Here is a 12,068-nt window from a genome sequence, read left to right on the forward strand (position 1 = left end):
CGAGATGAGTCCAAGGTAGCAGGCATCCAGTGCCCTCGTCGAAATCACGCTACAACGCTGCTGGTAACAGCTTCATGACATTATTCCGTAATATACTACTATTAATGTTGTTGCAGTGCACGAATAATTAGCTCAGACATTCATATTCGGTATTTCAAGGTAACGTGACGTTTTACCAAACCATTTATTAAACCTCGTTAAATTTAAAAAAAAAAAAAGAAACGTTGATATTAAATTCAGTGTTTAATTAACATTGACTTTTACAAATATCAACGACGTTGAGAATTAATCGTGCCGGTTGGCTGCTTTGCGAAAAAAAAAAAGAAAACCGACAACAAACACCTTATGAGATTTTTAAATATTTCATCAAGTCCTCATTTTAACCTCCGACGTGACGCAACAACGGCCCCAAAAAGAGCAAACCTTCTACCCCCTCACGCCTTAAGGCGCGTTCCCACTGGCGATGCGATCTAGTCGCGCGATAATTTGTATCGCAAAAGCGACCATCGTGGGCAAAAAGCCACGCGATTTGAGCAGTCACTTCTCGACCCGACTTTTGCGATGCGATCAAGTCGCAGAGCGGCTGAGCCAATCAACGCCGTTCGGAGCAAAAGTTTTCGAGAAACGACTCGCCAACGAAGGTGTTGGACTCGCTCATCGCACACGCCGGTATGACCATCTAATTTTTTTTGCGATGCGATGTAGTCGCATTGCGCGACTGCTTATATCGCCGGTGGGAATGCGCCTTCAAACGTAGGCAACACCCCATTCAAAAGGCGTCTTGTCGCCCGGCTCCAGGCTCGCCGGGCCGGAGCTCTCCCCCTTCGTCCACCCGCACACTTATACACCGGGAAAGGCTCCTGGTTACGCCACTGGTTAGCGTATGTCAACCTTCTAAATATGTGCTAGTGCAAGTGACAGTCATTCCTGTTCCTGCTTTTTATGAACTTCGATGGTCTAAACTATGTCTGCGTTGGCACCACCACTAATTTTATCGAACGCTTGACGCCTTAAAACGTGCAAACATGTCCGCCAACCCTTTGTCTAAGGAAGGCGGATGTCGCCTTCCCGAGGCGGTGATAACCGACGCCAACTGCCGCCCGCGCAGAACATTTCCTTACCTGCATACGGCGCACACGACTTGGATCTTCGACTGAAGTCAATGCAGCGCTCTCGGTGACTTCGTAAGGAGACACTGAGCCGAACAGAACAATAAAGAACGTTCCTGCGCTGGGACGCCTCTGTCGAACGTTCGAGAAGAAAGACCTTTGCGTCGGTGGCGTCGGCGCGTCGGCGGGGAACGCGCTCGGTACCGGGCAGGAACTCTCCCACGCATGCGCGAAGAATGACGTATCATACGACGCGACCAATTAGCTAACTCGTTTGTGCCTTCCCACAGCCAATCGCAGCCCCCAGGCTTTGGTAGTTCCCAAACAGTGCACCCTCTGGGAGGTAATACTTACTTCCTTGGTGCTCCTTCGCGGCGAACTTCACCGTGTAGCACCGGATTCTTAAGGGCCATACGCACATTCGCGTTTGAACGCGTTTCAGTGCGTTACTGGGTCCTGGTGGCCAGGAGCGGTCGCTTGCGGAGCGACGCGCGCCTTCTCGCAACGCTCGGTAGCGCGACGCAAGCGAGTAGAGACTCGCTCAACTTTCCGAAGCGTTGCGGTGCGTTCGAGCGCGTTCGACCAATCAGGAGCCGAAAGAGGAGAGGGGGTGACGTGTTCACTCGCCCCACCCGGCCGACTCGGCGAGAGGTATCCGGTTCACCGGTCACAGTGCTTGCTTTTTCGCTTTGGGGAGCGGTGGGGACTGTATTTTCCAAGGCTGCGACGGTTCAAGCTTGACAAAACGTCGGGGAAGCCGGCGAGATTGTCCCAAGATCGAACACTTCGACGCTGTCGCTGTGCGCCGCCATGTTGCCTTGGATTTCGCTTACTATTGCTGAGCCACTAGCGATGATAGCGCGTTCTTATTGGCTCTTGACTGCGGTTGACTGCGTGACAACACAACTGTGCGTACAAGTTTGGCGCAAGCAGTCTTCGCAACCCAACGCGTCCGCTTGCCGCTACGGAACGCACCGCACTCAAACGCGAATGTGCGTATGAGCCTTTAGTGTCTGCTGCTCCTGAGGACGTAACAAGCGGAGCGCTTCCCCTTTGGCTGGGAGGAGGGCGGTAAAGGGGTCTGTTACCTCCTTTTGGTCCCCTTTTTTCTAAGCGTGTTCACGCTAATGTAGTCACGCCTTAACGCGCCGGCGTAACACGTCGCCGTCACCGTCGGCGTAACAGCGCAGTGCATCATGGGAAACGTTCCATAATGCACCACGGTGACGCGCCTGTTGCATTATGGGACGTTTCCCCACAATGCACCGCGCGGGACGGAGGAGGGTGGAGGGGGAGGAGAGAGGAGGAGGAGGAGGGGCGAAGATGGAGGAAGAGGATAAAGTAGGGAGGAGAAAAAGGGAGGAGGAGGAGGGGAGGAGGAAAAGGAGGGAAGAGAAGGGAGAAAGAGAAGAGGAGGAGGAGACGAGGAGCATGGGAGGCGATGAAGAGTGAGGAGAGAGTATGGATGAGGAGGAGGGGCATACCACCCTCCCCCGCACCCACCCTCCCTCCTTTTCAAAAGCTGCGCTCTAATTCGGCATTACTGGGAGTAGTAAACGTGTTTTATTTTTTCCTTATTCTCCCTCCTCCTCCTCCTCCGCATCCCCCACATTTCCTCCTATCGCCCTCATCCTCTCTCCTCCTCCTCTTTCCTCCATACCTTTCCCTCCTCCTCCTGCGTACCGTCCCCTCCTCTTCCTGCGTGCCCTCTCAGCCTCCTCCTCCTTACCCTCCCCTCCTCTTCCGTACCCTCCCCTCCACCCCCAATTCCCCCTAATTTTAGTGGGGAATTGAATTTCTATTGAGGTCGTGTGACGTCAATTTTCCCGCTATATCTAGCGGAGAAACTGAATTTCTTCATAGGTGACTTGACACCAAGTCATGTGACATCATTTTCCCTGCTAAACTTAGCGGGAAATTTAATTGGTGTTGAGGTGACGTGACATCCATTTTCCCGCTAAATTTTCCCGCCAAGGGCTGCGCTGTAGATGTTAATCGTGATAGGGGTGCAGCTGGCAACGACCATAAAACTAGAACTCTGCTGATGCTGACAGACGCCGGTACACGTGGAGCGACATCAGTTCGCACTTGCATTGTGCCCCCATTCCAGAGCCGTCACACAACAGAGCCGCCCCATTATCATACGCCGCTCTCCTACTGCGGCAGCAGGAGGTCCAAGAGAGCGGACGCCTCGGACCAGGGCGGAACTCCCTAGAGCGCACGAGGCACCGAGTGTTGTAGTGACTTGTCTACCTGCAGAAGTGTAGTAATGCAACCAGGAGGCGGAGTTGGCGGCGCGACTGGAAGCAGAGCGTAGCCGGCCCATCGGTTGACGTCGGCCTAGTGGAGGTCCAGGACAAGCAATTACTAATCCGGTTCATATCCCCTTGAAATCTGCTTCAGAACCGGCACCTGTGCGTGTAGGGTCTCGTTAGACGACCGCGTCAAGCAAGTGGGTAGGAACGGTTGAGAGTACTATGAAGTGAGTTGAAGATGGCATCTCGTTTCTCGTGGCAGGGCGATACCAAAGGCCATTGCTTGCCGTGTCTTACACTTGCAGGGTTTCCGTCGAGAAATGAGTAGGTCAACTTGAACATCGCCATGTTTTGAGGGCATGTATATGTTTCGTTTTACGTCTTTTGACGAAGGGCACACATGGACAACCTTTCGTGCCGGAGTCAGGCTGAAGACTGACGTCTCGTTTATTAAATATAAAACGAAATAAAAGAAAGGCGCTTCTGGTACGGGGCGCTCGGGTTACGCGCGAAGCGGCAGGACGGGGCTCCGCGCGCGAACGGTTGCTCTCGCTCGGTCGCTTTGGACTTTGGAGCTCGCTAGCGTCGGCGCGTCGGCGCGTCGGCGATTTGCATAACAGCATAGGGCGCAAGGTCGCACGGTTTTTGCTTGCCGCGAGTTCTGCTCGCTGCTTTGCCATCGTGTAATGAGTGGCTACCCGGGAAGATCAAAATGATTCAAGAGGTTTTACAGGGTGAGTGATGTGAACAGCAACCTTGAAGACCTGGTGAAAGCCGCCCTGGTAAATCGAAGAGCGCGGTGGTCTGCTATGAATGAGGACCGGCCTACTGATGTTGCCGGTGCTTCAAGTTGCGTCTCGGAGTGTTGCCGACCGTTGATAATCTTTAAATGACATGACTTTTAAGGAAATTTTCATGTGAAATCGAAAAAAAAGGGAAGACGTTTACAACTCCCTGTGATGCCGAATCAGAGCGCAGCTCTGATTCGGCATGACAGAGAACTGTCCTGCCAACCCCCCCCCCCCCCCCCCCCCGCGTCCTCTCATCCTGCTGCGTCCCACTTAGCGGGATGTTTCGCTACATTTCCTGCTAACGTCAGTGGAAAAAATTCCCCGCTAAATTTAGCCGGGAATTGTTTTCTCTAAGGTTTGCGGGAAAACGTTTTTCGCTAAAGTTAGCGGGAAATTATTTTCCCTATCTTTAGCCGGGAAGTTGTTCTTCTGAATTTAGCGGGCAATCGTTTCCTCTACATTTAGCGGATTAAGCCTCCTCGCTAAATTTAGCTGGGAAGTTTTCTTCTAAATTTAGCAGGGTAACGTTTCCGCTAGTCATAACGGGAAAATTCTTCCGCTAAATTTGGTAGATCAATTTTTCCGCTTAATTTAAACGCGAATTTTTCTGCTAAATTGAGCCGGGAATTATTCCCACTACATTTAGTGGGGCGCGTTTCTGTTAAATTTAGGGGGGAATTCATTCCGCCAAATTTATCGGGGAAATGTTTCCGCAACATTTAGCAGGGAAATTTTTCTGCTAGATTTAGCTGGGATTTTTCCCGCTGGATTTAGCGGAAAAAATTTTCTTCTCCTCTTCCCTTGTGACACTCGTGATGTCACTCGTGACCCTCGTATCGTCACACGTGACGACACATGTGACGTCATTATGGGAAACGTCCCATAATGCAACGCGCGGTTACGCCGACGCCGCTCAAGCCGGAGACGAGCGCCTAAGAGCTGCGCTCTAAAATAATTGCGAAAGACGTCGTCGTTTTACGTGAGTTTATATCTAGTATAAGTATACTGGGATGAGAGTTTAAAAGAAGACGAGCTGCTAAACAAGCACAATTGATAATTAAAAAAAATTGGAGACGAGGAAACAAAAATTACCTCCACACCACCGTTTCAAATCAGTAGTAGTAGTTGGTGGTGAGGGTAACAGGAAGGCGGAACATGTTGGCCACTCCTTTGGTCGTGGTGAGTTAGTTCCGGGAAAGGGAAGGCGATGAAAGGAGAGATCGCACAGCATACAGCTGTCATTTACTTTGATTACGGTCTTCTTACTTGTCAACTTCATACTAAATTATACAGATTAAACACCAGGAACATTTAGTACACTAAAAAAGCCTCGAGCACAAAAACTGAGTCGTCTCCCTTGTCGTATTTTTCTTTGTCGTCTACTTTGTTGTCATATTCCCACTAATCCATGTCCTAACGGCAGGCACACACAGGCCACCGAGAAACCATGAGCATTGAACGTAGGTCTAACGCATAATTATGAATATACATAGAAGGACGCACTGAGTATATCTTACATAGAGATTTAAGGATAGATATAAGGATATAAATGTGCACATGTAGCTGCACAGCTTCTAGTATGATCTATTCGTGTTCGGAATTTATATCTCTCAATCAATTATGGGGTGTACCATTCCAGCTGCTGGAAATAGGCAATTCGCAGCATGTCTGCAGCAATTTGTGCCGTTCAGAGCCTTTGCATAAAAACTTGTGTGCTCGAATAACTTTCACGAAAGCGAAACATGTAGCCTGTATATCATTGTTTGTTGATGAATACAATGTTTCGTTGAATACGAAAAAAAAGAAGAGAGAAAATTCGTTCGAGAAATATAGCATGCACATTGATTTCTTAGATTTACCCAGTTTTTTCTTGCTATCCACTTTCTGTTTATAGTGTGAAACATTAACGTATCTGTATAATGTTACAAAATCAAAGCGTAAAAGCTCATCGGAATATTCTGGTGTTTTACCTCTAGTATTTCTAACGATTTACAGCATTCTGATTTCTGCAAAGAGGGCGAACAAAGACACGTATTTTAATTCAATTAAAATATGTAGTGTTCTTTTTTTTTTGAAGGAAGCTGCGCCACACGGATTGAAAAGATTGTGACGCGTCAACTGGAGACCCGAGAGCGCCTAGTTAAATGCTTTGAGCACGCCCGTCCAGTATCATAAATGGCGCTCGCAACAACTCCAGTTCAAAGGGAAAAAGCCAAACGCTCCAGCACATCCAGCATTTTGAACTACACAAAACCTGTTCGTGTCCACGCTATCATATTTCCAAGGAGTTATTTATGTATTTATTTAAACAAATACCTGCTGCGCCGTTAGGCATTATGCAGGGGAAGAAAAAAAGAAAAACGCATTGAAAAAACATTTTCAGTAAGGCAATCGACAGTCATCCAGTACTACATTTTCACTCGACCACGCTTCTCTGCAGTCTGTCATAAAAGGCGTCATTATTGATAACAGCTATCAGTTCTTCCATAAGGGCATTCCACTCCCGGGTGGTTTGAACAAAAAATGAATAACAAAAACAGTCAGTACGATAAAGATACTCTGCCGCAGTTTTAGAATGATTCCGCCTTGAAGATACATAATGTGGCTCGAGAATGTAAAGACCCTTTTCAATGGCTGTTTCCTCGTGATATATACTGTGAAAAAATTTTAACCGCAAACACTTTCTCCAAAGTCTAAGAAGGTCCCAACCCAGTCTGTTCTCCATTTCTGTACAGCTCGAGTACGGACTATAATCGCCTGTGACAAACCTTAATGCCTCATTTTGAATTCGCTCTAACTTATTCGCGAGGTAAGCCTGAGGTGGATCTCTCCAAAATTGGTCTCATAAAAGAAAAATATAATGTTTGTCTTACGGTACGAGATGTATTCTTAAAATTCCTCCGAATAAAAAATAGCATCTTACTTGCCTTTGATACAATACTATCTATGTGGTCATTCAATTTTAGATTATTCAAAAAATTAACTCCCAAATACCTGTGCTTATCTACCCGCTCATGTTCATAGTTTTTTTTTTTTATCTTATATGTCGCCATGCCAACAATAGATCTAGTAAAACACATGTACTTGCACTTTTTATATTTAAGCCCATTTCCCAACGACCGCACGAGCGTTCTAACATACCTAAATCTTTTTGCATCATACAGACGTCTGCGTCATTTTCTATAACTCTGTATAATACACAATCATCCGCAAATTGCTTGATGTTTGACTGTATCCCCTCGCAAATGTCGTTAATAAATATAAAAGATAACAAAGGTCCCAGTACACTTCCCTGAGGCACCCCCGAGGTACAGGTGAGGATTTTTGACCATTTAGTGTGCACTTTGTTCTCGCTGAGATAAGTAAACAGGAACCCAATTTATAACATTTTTATTAATTCCTATTAATGTAAGCTTATTCAATAACAAATGATGCGGCACCGTGTCAAATGCCTTACAGAAATCCAAGTATATACAATCTACTCGTTTTTTGTTTTCAATGACGTTTGAAAGGTAATGTGTAAATTCAGCTAGCTGAGTTACACATGAATAACCACGGCGGAAACTATGTTGGGAAGGAGAGAAAAAATGTCTGGAACTTACGAAGTTTTATATTGAGTTATATAATATATGCTCTAAGAGTTTGCACGCAACACATGTCAAAGAGACGGGGCGGTAGTTTTCAACAAGATTTCTTGATCCTGACTTAAAAATTGGAGTTAGGTTTGCTTTTTTCCAATCGTCGAGAAATATGCCAGTTGTTAGTGATTTGGTGAAAATTATATGTAGGTACCTTGCAATTTCCTCTCTACAATTGTGAAAAATTACCGGCTAGAGCTCATCTGGTTTATATGCCTTGGAAGTATCTTGGTTGCTTAGGAGTGCTATAATCCCGCCCATTCCTATTATCACTTCTGGCATAACAGTTCTTGCTATTCTATCAGGCACAGAAGAAATACCTCCAAGAGCGCGGGGTGAAAAAAACAGATTTAAAGTATGTGTTAAAAGATTCCGTTTTTTAATATCACTGTTCACCAGGTTGCCATCCTTCAATGAACGAGATATTGAAGTATCCTCTTTTTTATTTGCCTTAACGAATTTCCAGAATTCAGTAAGAGAATTTCTTAATTTTTTTAAAAGTCTCGTAGAAAATTAATTTGCTTTCTTGGATATTTGTTTTAAGATTTGCGGTTATCTCCTCAAGTTTTTGTTCTAAGATATCGGACGGATTTGTTCTATATTTTTGTAAACCCGACTTTTACGTTTTATTTGCTTTCGACTTGTAGCATTTGTCCACGGGTTATGTTTATTATTTTCCTTAATAGTCCTGGATGGTATGTGATAATCAGCGAGCACCTTAATAATATGCTTAAAAGCTTCCCATAATTCGTTAACGCTGCACTCTTTACTGAGATCGAAAAAGCAAGGGAAATATGCCGAGAACTCTAGCGAAATACTTTCATAAGTACCCTGTCCGTACATCATTACTTTGCGTGGAGGCTTTCACAACCTATTTATTTTATTCAATGGTAATTCACATACAACTGCACTGTGATCACTTATACCAGGAATTATAGAGACATTTGAAATAATACTAGGGTTATTCGTCAGTAACAAATCCAAAATACAGTTTTTTTCTTGTTTGTTAGAGTACGAATTGGTTTAGAGCAAATGAAATAAAGAGGTCATTAAAAGCTTTATACAAGGTGGAACTGTCATCGCAAGTATAGGCAGTGCCTGCCCAATTGATATTGGGAAGATTAAAGTCCCCTCCTACAATAATAGAAGTATCAGAGATAGTGGACAGTATTTGACCAAGTTCATAGATATTATTTACTGTTGGCGGGCGATAGTAAGGTGCCTAATACAAGGGTGCCTCCTTTGGCCAAATGGACTCGGCACCAAACAGATTCAGTATCATTTGGCGGCACTTGAAGCCCACTGCTCGCCCATTGTAAGTCTATCAATAAAAAAACCCCACCGCCATGCGCGTTGTAAACAAAACAATTAGTTTACAATAATTGGCTTTTGCTTTATATTGACCAATCCGATGTGCCCATTGAATCGAAATGGGGTTGATGCCCATTTTATCGTTACAGAGTTGTAGCACATGGTTCTTCGATTCTTCCCAATTCTCATTGCTCTTCTTATCATCTATGCCGTAAAACACCAGACTGCACCTTCGACTGCGGTTTTCAAGAGCATCAATCTGTGCTTGTAGATTTCTGGTCAATCCCTCAAAACCATTAACACGTTTTTCTAAGTGGCCATGGCTCTTAATCTAGATGACCAGTTTTTTTTCAAATTCTTCTTGCTTACTTTGAATACTGGAAAGTTGTGTCGTAATTCTGTTCATGCTAGCAGTTAGGCTCATAAGCATGGATTCCATATTTGCCATCTATTCAGCCTTCGTAGGGGGCCTTGGATTCAATTCGACATCATCCGCCAGTAATGACAACAATACTGAAAATACCAATTTTCTCCAAACCCTACGGTACACATAAAAGCAATGATGCTTATACCGTGTATAGGTCATTAGGAAAGCGTTTTGGGTGGAGCCGGCAGGTAAAACGAAACTCTAGGATAATATTCAGAGTAAACAGTACCAACATGCATGCGAAAAAAGCACGGGGAACTCATGCTGGGATTCTGCCGGCTCCAATTCCCGAAGAAGTGGTGGCGTCGGTCGTCTTATAAAGCCGCTGGGATAGTCCATTTGTTGCAATAGGGGTAACAGCCACGGGAACACTGAAGAACGCCCCCCGATGCAGAACCGTCGATGTCATGGTCGCGTTCGCCGTGAAGTCAGTGGAAATCCACCTGCTTGATGTGCTTGATCGTTGATGGGCCACTCCCTCCAAAGCCGTCGCTACTGATAAAGAAGAGTGCCGACAGGACTGTCGCCTGCATGCGAAAAAGAACGGTGAACTCATGCTGGGATCCCTGCCGGCTCCGATTCCCGAAGAAGTGGTGGCGTCGGTCGTCTTATAAAGCCGCTGGGATAGTCCATTTGCTGCAGTAGGGGTTAACAGCCACGGGAACACTGAAGAACGCCCCCCGATGCAGAACCGTCGATGTCATGGTCGCGTTCGCCGTGAAGTCAGAGGACAACCACCTGCTTGATGTGATCGTTGATGGGCCACTCCCTCCAAAGCCGTCACTACTGATAAAGCAGAGTGCCGACAGGACTGTCGCCTGCATGCGAAAAAAGCACGGTGAACTCATGCTGAGAAGTATAAAAAGGCAAGGAGCATAACATTTGGCCAAGTATGTCATTAATTTGGGCAAGTGTCTAAAATCTGGCTCATTGAAAATGTTCTTTTCTCGGCAAATGCACCGTTCTCAAGATAATTTTTAATGACACTCCCTCGCGAATAATTTCAGACATTGGCGAGAATAACAAAAATATCGATGCAGAGGTGGTCATTGGACCTTAAAACACGCAGAAGAACTACTCAAACATTGCAGAAAAAAATAGTGCCGTATTTAAGCAACGTAGGTTCGGCCTGCCTTTGAGGTGCGGTGAGACTGGTATACCCTGTTGATTAAATTTTTTGCCAGTGCAGTGACCCTGCTTGTATGGAGTCTTTAATGTGCACCACGAACTAGTGATATACGACGGAACAACGGCACGGTGCTCATCAACACTGAAAGGACCAGAAGTACGGATTGAACTCATGAACCTTGGGGTCTGCAGCGCCATATTTAGTGCCACGTACTCACGCGAGCTGCGGTGCGCTAACACACAAGTCCACCGATCCCCCCATGAAGGACACGCTGCATGCATGGTGGCAGAAGGAACTGGGGACACATGTTTTTTTGATGCATATCTGCGCTTCTAACATATCTGCTGAAAGTGCATGAATGGACAATATGACAGGACCATCACACAAGGAAGAACCATGTCTGTGACATGGTCTGAGACATGCGAAAGACAGCATGTAGGCCATGTCTCAGACATGGTCTACATACTGTCTTACGTATGCTGTGTATGGAGTGTGGCCGTGGTTTATCGAAAGTATCGAATAAAAGAAATGAAAGGGGGGGGGGGGGGGGTTAAACACATATTGTGTCGTAAACGTTCTCCTGCTGTGCATTTGTGGTACGAATAAGAAACTTGGTCCAGGAAACTACTTTGTTTGGGCACGGCGGGACTACCACGGACGCATCAATGAGCCCCTTGTTATTTATCGCACAGGTCACGCTGTGGACTGCACTTGATTTGGCATCACGGTGCAATGCGCCAAGCAAGTTCGCTGCATTCATCACCGAGCAAGACCACGTGGAAACAGAAGTGGGATGTGGCTTGATGACTGATCCACCCTTTCAAGATTCGACAGCAGCGCCATCTTCAACGGGGCATATAGCCATGCACGGTCTTCAAGGCTTCAGAGGGCACGGCGGGATCACCACGAACGCATCAATGAACCCCTTCTTATTACTCGCACAGGTCACGCTGTGGACTGCACTTGATTGTGCATCACGGTGCAATGCGCCAAGCAAGTTCGCTGAGTTCATCACCGAGCAAGAGCACGTGGAAACAGAGGTGGGATGTGGCTTGATGACTCATCCACCCTTCCAAGCTTCGACAGCAGCGCCATCTTCTACGGGGCATATAGCCATGCACGCTCTTCAAGGCTTCAGAGGGCACGGCGGGACCACCACGGACGCATCAATGAACCCCTTCTTATTACTCGCACAGGTTCGCAGAAACAATGAAAAATGCTTTCGTAGTAATAATAGGAATATTATTGTCCTGCCGTGGCCTGGCAAAGTGTTTTTCGCAGATTAATGAAGCTCTAAGGTGTTCTGATTCTACTTGCCGGTGACGTTGATCGAAATCACGGTCCTGAGGTTAAGCAACTTCTTCAGGAAATGCGTTCAGCTCTAGAGGCTTCAATTGACAAAGTTTCT

The sequence above is a fragment of the Ixodes scapularis genome, unplaced genomic scaffold (assembly GCF_016920785.2).
Source record: "Ixodes scapularis isolate PalLabHiFi unplaced genomic scaffold, ASM1692078v2 PGA_scaffold24__2_contigs__length_7659602, whole genome shotgun sequence".
NCBI classification, from domain to species: domain Eukaryota; kingdom Metazoa; phylum Arthropoda; class Arachnida; order Ixodida; family Ixodidae; genus Ixodes; species Ixodes scapularis.